This window comes from Primulina huaijiensis, chromosome 10 (assembly GCF_012295235.1).
Source record: "Primulina huaijiensis isolate GDHJ02 chromosome 10, ASM1229523v2, whole genome shotgun sequence".
Lineage (NCBI taxonomy): Eukaryota > Viridiplantae > Streptophyta > Magnoliopsida > Lamiales > Gesneriaceae > Primulina > Primulina huaijiensis.
Genome location: NC_133315.1, coordinates 14,163,664 through 14,170,681, shown reverse-complemented (window position 1 = coordinate 14,170,681; position 7,018 = coordinate 14,163,664).

Sequence of the window (7,018 nt, the reverse complement as noted above, 5' to 3'; positions counted from 1 at the left end):
ATTTTACAGAGATAAGTGATTGATTGATAGGGGGAAGGACTATTTTTTCTGTTTTCCTTTATTTTTTTGGTGTTTTTTCTTGAAATATATTCTTGGACATTTTTCCATCGGTATATGGACTTGTTTCCTTATTCATACTATTTTTTCCGCTTCTTTTTTACTATTCAAGCCCCGACAAGCAGAAGAAAGGGTGAAAAATATAAAAATAACGATAATTAATATTATTGTTTCTGTTATTTTACAATAAAAATATCTTGATCCTTTGCTAGTTTTGGTAAACCCCCTAAACCCAACTCAAAAAAAAAAGATTAGATGTAAATGGAAATTATTCAAGAAAGACTTTGTTGGAAAAGACTTTGTTGGATTATATATATAGTAGGTTGTGTCGAAGGTTGTTCTAATTGGTGGAGTAGCTGAACGTTTGGCCAGTGATCAAGAGTTCGATTCTCCCTACCAACATTTTCTCGGACGATTTTGTCACACATGACCTGTCCAGTATGGTTTATTTGACAAACATAATTTGCAAACTATTGTGTTAGTTTAGAAGTTTACCCAGTACACACCGAAAAATAACGGTCACGAGTTCTTACATTATAAAAAAAATAGTAGACTTATTAAGAAAACTAATGTAAAATTTGTGATTTAAAATAACATAATGATTAGAATGTAAGTCTCATTATTATTATTACTAAACATACATTATTATTCTCATGAAAGATTTCTTGCATTTTATCAATTATAATTTATACCGTCTTAGTTAAAATTAAGCAGGAGACTTTTTAATAAAATAACCATAAATATAGTTTGTTCTTTGCTACCTACTAATCCAGATCTTAATATATATTAATTTTTAACACATGTCAAAATCTTGTTCAGACTTCGTTTTGTGTGCGTCGATCAAAGCCCAAAAATATACATATTCAAGTTTCTTTTTAAAAAAAAAAATTTCTTTTTTACACCAAATTCAAACTTAGCAAGTACTAGAGAATATAGATAAAAACATTATTAAATCTTGAAGGCTCAAATCATAAGTAAAAAATTAGTCTTTTGATATAAATAGTTGTGTCCGTACATCAGCATCTGCGGTACTATGTTAGAAACATAAAGGCAACCAATCAGAGATCGAAAACACATTTGGACCTGTAGTGGTCATAAAGGGATTAANGGGTCCCATATTTCCATATGTTTTGAAGGTCTGGTGTCTTATTTATGGCTCTCTTGTAGTCTTGTCGCCCTTTTTCCCAATTCGTCGACATCAAAGTCTTTTGTTTGTTTGGACGTAAATAAATTAAAATTTCTATTATTTTTTCATTTGTAGACAAAACTTTTTTGATGATCAATTAACAACTAGATCTGACGGGTTCCCACACAAAGTCTGTGTTGTATGTTCAGTTCTTCTCACATATTTATGTGTGTTACCTATCAGTTATATTTATAAAAACTTTATCAGATATTTAATTATCTCAATAAAAAAATCTATTACTTTTTATTATGGTCAATCATATTCACTCGCATTTCTTCACGTCGTTATACCGGATGCTCTTTCAGTTTCGTCTTGGTTTTCTTGGTCATTTTTAATATGTTGTGTTTCGGCTATCAGTTTTTTTTTTACCAATAATTAAACAAACATCGAGCTTCTAAGTTTTTCGGTCTTGAGCTAGAACATCTTTTATCCAGTATATTTCCTTCAATACTAAAATTTTGTACTACAACCATTGAAAGGTGGCAAGTTATAATTTCTTTTGCTTTTATATATGGACAAAATTAATATATTTGTGTTATTTTGACCACCATCGCAATTTGTCGAAATACGTATCACTAAAATCAAAAGTAGTGGTAAGATAATTCACAAGTTCGTGACTGGAACTTGAAGATCCTTGTGGACGTTTTATACTTTCCATTAACAAAAGTGGTGTTTTAGTATGTTTAAAAATAATATTACTGGTGGTAGTGGATTGTAATTCATGTGAAACAATTTATCCATCATATTTGATGTTATATTCATTATAAAATATCATATAAATTAGTTTAATATTAAACAAAATCAAGGGCTATTAAGAATTGTTTCTGTTTTAAGATCTAAAGAATCATAATATAATGTTAACATTTCATGTAAATCATCTAATTTAAATCTATGATATAAAACAGAGCATATAAAAATACTTCATAAAGTTGTAAAAAATATTTTCTCATTTTGCTTTGATGATATAAACACATTGAACTAAAACATCATGATTAAATTTAATATGTTCCCTAAATATACATACAATGTTGCGACAATATCTTAAAACAAAATAAGAAGTAGGATAATGAACATCGGATAATTGCTCACTAATATCATTAAATGTTTTTAAAATTTCACAAATATTAGTGCATATATTTCATTGATTCGAAAACAAATAAATAACACAAACTTTAACATGCTAATGAAAAAATATACATAACAAATCTTTATATTCAAAAGACGATAATAACAATTTATATGTTGAATTCCAACGAGTTGGAACGTCTCATGCAAACTGTTTAGGCCTCATACCGTTTATTTTATAAAATTTTCCACATTGTTTCATAATTTGGGGATGTGTTTATAGATAATGAATTGAGTTTCTAATTAGTTGAATATGTGATGTTAAATTTTTTAGTCCATCTTGAACACAGAAATTTAAAATATAACATGTGCATCTAATATAAAAAAAATTTATCACCTAGTGATGATTTACGTATTTCAATATTCACTAATACTAGAATAATTTGCACTAGTATTATTAAAATAAATTGAAAAAACTTTATAAGTTAAATCATGTTATTTTAAAATAAAAAATATAAATTGAGAAATATTTTGTGTCGTGCGTGTTTAGTTAAAATATCTATATGCAAGCAATTTTTTTTAATGTTCCAAGAACTATCAATTCAATGACTTGTAATACGTATATATAAACAATTGTCAATGATCACTCCAAATATTCTAACACAAAGAAATTTTATTATTTAAACTAGAAAATTCTTTAATTAATTATTTTTTGTTTAACTTCTAATTTTTAAGTGTGTGTTTGAGTGTATTTGAAGGATTTGCATTTCTCGAAAGTCAATTTTTAGATCCCAAAATCAGCATACGTAAAACGCATGTATTTGTTTAATTATGTATTCAAGTTTAAAACGATTTTTAGCAATGCATAATTTATTCAGATGCATTATTTTAAATTATTTATGTTTATGTGATGTACGTTAAAATGTTTTCTTGAATTTCATGTTTCAGACGATTATTCGATGCGGGATCGAGGAAAAGAGACCGACGATGATTTTGACAATTTTAAAATGCAGTATTTTATTTTAAGTCAAGGAAATGCCATTTTAAATGACTTATTAAGTTTTAAGCATTTTAAAACCTAATTTATTTATTTAGTGGTTTTTGTGATGTCAAAACTTTTATGGTTTATCAATTGTGTATTTTATTTAACAATTTGGGAGTCTAGTAGGTTAGTGGGGGATTAGTGTTTTTATTTAGCTTATTATTGGATTATTAGAGTTTTATTATCTTAATTAAATCCTTAAAACCCTCCCCCCACTAACTCACACACGTTACCAATTTTATTCCCAAAACTCACGCACACACCCTTTTTACACACACACATTCACGTTAATCACACACACACACATTTTCTTCGTTTACCATCTCATTTCATTTTTTTTTAAAAAAAATAGATAGCTAGGGTTCTTTGTTCTTCCTCTAGCAGCCGCCCCTCCTTCTGAAAAATTCCAGCAATCATTCGTGGTTTTTAGCAGCAGAAAATCGTGCCTCTAGTCGTCGGATCGCTTCTCGCATCGCACCACTTCGGTATTCGCCGTATCGTGAGTTTTAAAATCAAAAGGCATGTATATTCTTTCTCTTTTTGCATCGATCTTGTCATAGTAATTATTTTGATTGTAGTGTATGGAAAACATGTGTATGTTATGCAAAAGTTTGAGCAAAAATGGGTGGATCTCTTTTGAAACGATTTTGGATCTCAAAACACAAATTTACTGTCATTTTAAATACTGCGACTTTTCGGTCGATTATCTGGAAAACCTTTCAACATATAAAACGTAGAACCTTTTGATACATTCTATTTGACAGTAATTTCGTAATTTTTGGACAAGAAACGAGTGAGTTATGATCATTTTTGTGGGACTGCTCAAGCTGTGAAATTTCCGTGTCATAAAATCCGTCACCTTCTGTTATTTTAAATACTGCGATTTTTTGGTCGATTTTCTGGAAAAACTTTAAACATGTAAAACATAGTAATTTTTTATATCTTCGATTTGACAGTAAATTCGTAATTTTTGGATAATAAATAAGTGAGTTATGATCGTTTTTGTGATACTGCTCAAACTGCACTTTTCTAAAAATGCGTTTTTTTAATGTGTTATTGAAGTTTTGGTTGCAGGCTTCGTTGGGATCTCGTGAATCCTTGCTGTTGTTGTTAAGGCAGCATGTCCAGAATGTTCCAACGAAGCTCTCGATGTTTTTAAGTATGTTCGACGTGCAAAATAAAATATTTAAGTTTTTGAAGTATGTTAAATGTCTTGTGACCAAATTATGAACGGTTTGGAAGTCGGTGAATGTGGCCGAGGACCTCTCAAACCCGGTAAAGCATGACCAGGTTTAGATCAGGATTGGAAAGTGGTAAAGCATGACCAGGGACCAATCCATCCGTTAAAGCATGAACGGGGATCTCATGTATGTGGAGTGGATTTTCCCTGTCAGTCCAGTACTGTGGTTTAGTCTGATCAGGCACATTTATGTATGTGTCACTTGCTTTGAAACATATCTCTACACAAAATGATGTTATGTATGCTCAAGTATGTATGATGCAAGTATGTTTAAGAAAAATTTTATGATGATGACACGTCTACGCTTATGCTACTACATTCATGTTTCAAGTATGTTTATGTTGTTACATTCAAGTTTCAAGTATGTAACTCCTACTTTAAATATGCATGTGGTTTTATTATGTAGTACTTGCTATTTCCAGTTTATACATGTTGAGTCTTTAGACTCACTAGACTTGATCGATGCAGGCGAGGATGACTTTGAGGAGACGAGGGGTGGGGACCAATGAGCCGGCTTGGACTGAGCTGGAGGCTAAACCCGATTACCGCCCATGTTTTTAAGAAATTATGCAATGTTTCAAATACTCTGATTTCACGTTATTGTTTACGATATTTAAACAAGTGTTTTTAGCAAACTTTATTTGTGATATTTTCATTGCAAATATTTTGAATGACCAGTTTATTGTTATTGCAAATTGAAGGTTTCTATTTAATTAAGAAAATTTTTATTTTTTCGCAAATTTTAAAATAGTTTAAAAGTATGGTACGTTACACAATTTATCATTAAAACTCAAAGAAAGTTGTTCAACCACAACAAATTTAGATGTTCCTTCTATAAATTTACCTTCAGAAAATTTTAAAAGTTGAGAATCATTACTCGATTGAGAAGAGAATGTCAGAATTTGAGTTTGAGAACGATCAATACTGATTTTCATCGAACGATTTTTTTCGACGTGTCTCGTGAAAGTCTCATAACCACCTGCTTGTTGAAATTTGTAGCTTTTTATACAATTTTTTCATTTGGCTTGACTATCATCGGAAGGAAGCGTCACTTTTTGGAAATGTTTTTTTTAAAGATATTGGATGTTGGGCAAGGCAATGCTCGAGTTTTCTTTTTAGCATCGTAAATTGCTGAAATTTTTTTGACTTTGATGATGATGTGTTTGTTGAGACTCTTGTTCTCGTTCTTAATGTTCTTCAACGAAAAAATCAAGATCATAGTTGTCGAGATTGAATGAAGGAAAATCGCGCTGCCCGAACTCGGGTGGCATGATGTCATTTCCCTTTCCTTTGTCATCCCTATGACTTGATCCGACTCTGATCATTTGCATAAAAATGAAAATAAATCAATAATTGATAATAAACTAATAATCGAGACTTGATATTTTGATAATCAATAAAAAAATTGAGAATTAGAGGTTGAGAATTGAAAGAAAATTGTGTGAAATAAATGAGACGGATCGATCCGACCAATATATATCATGAAAAATAATATTTTTGACATAAAAAAAATATTTTTTAGGAGTTGTGTTGAGTTGGAGATCCGTCTGAATTAGTTTTTGTGTAATACAAAAGTCAGAATTCAAAAACATATAAACAAATAAAGAATTGTCGATGAGTGAACAGTGTTTTATGCAAATGTAAAATTATTTAATGATTACATTCGATGATATATGATGCCCTTGTATGATATATAATAGTAAAAATATCGAAACATATGAATGAAGTGAAAACATATTTAATTTTTTAAAATAAAATAAAAAAAATTGGGCATAAAAACCCGAAATTTTTTTTGAAATTAATAAACATAAAAATTTCAAGCTTAATTCCTGGGTAGTTATTCTTAGAATTTATTATTTTTGTAACGTTAGAATTTGTCATGGTTAAATCAAACTCTCAATAATTGATCAAATACTCACTTACTTCATCAATTCTTACACCTCTTATTTTTGTAATTAAACTTAATTGATCATTATATTCTAATATGACCCAATAATTTACAAGATTAATATACGTAATAATGCAATTAATAATAATAATAATTATTATCTTTACTTATTTAACTTATAGATGTAGATGTTCATTAATTACCCAAAAATAGATTTTAGGCAATCAAATTATAATTATCTAAAAGGTAATAATTAATGCTAGTAAATTGTTGTTTGGTTTATATATATTTTTTTAAAATTATGTTGTTTGATTTTCATTTTTTTAGAAAAAAATAATGATGGTAATTGTTGCTCATTCGACTAAGAAGACGTCAACATCATCAGTACGACGAACAAAGCAACCAATGACGGATCGAAAACACATTTGAGATTATATAAAGATTTTCGAATCAATCAATAAAGTGATGGAGGGGACACCAACCAATCACTTTCTAATGGGTTCCAATTAATTTAAATATATATAAATATATTAAGTATAC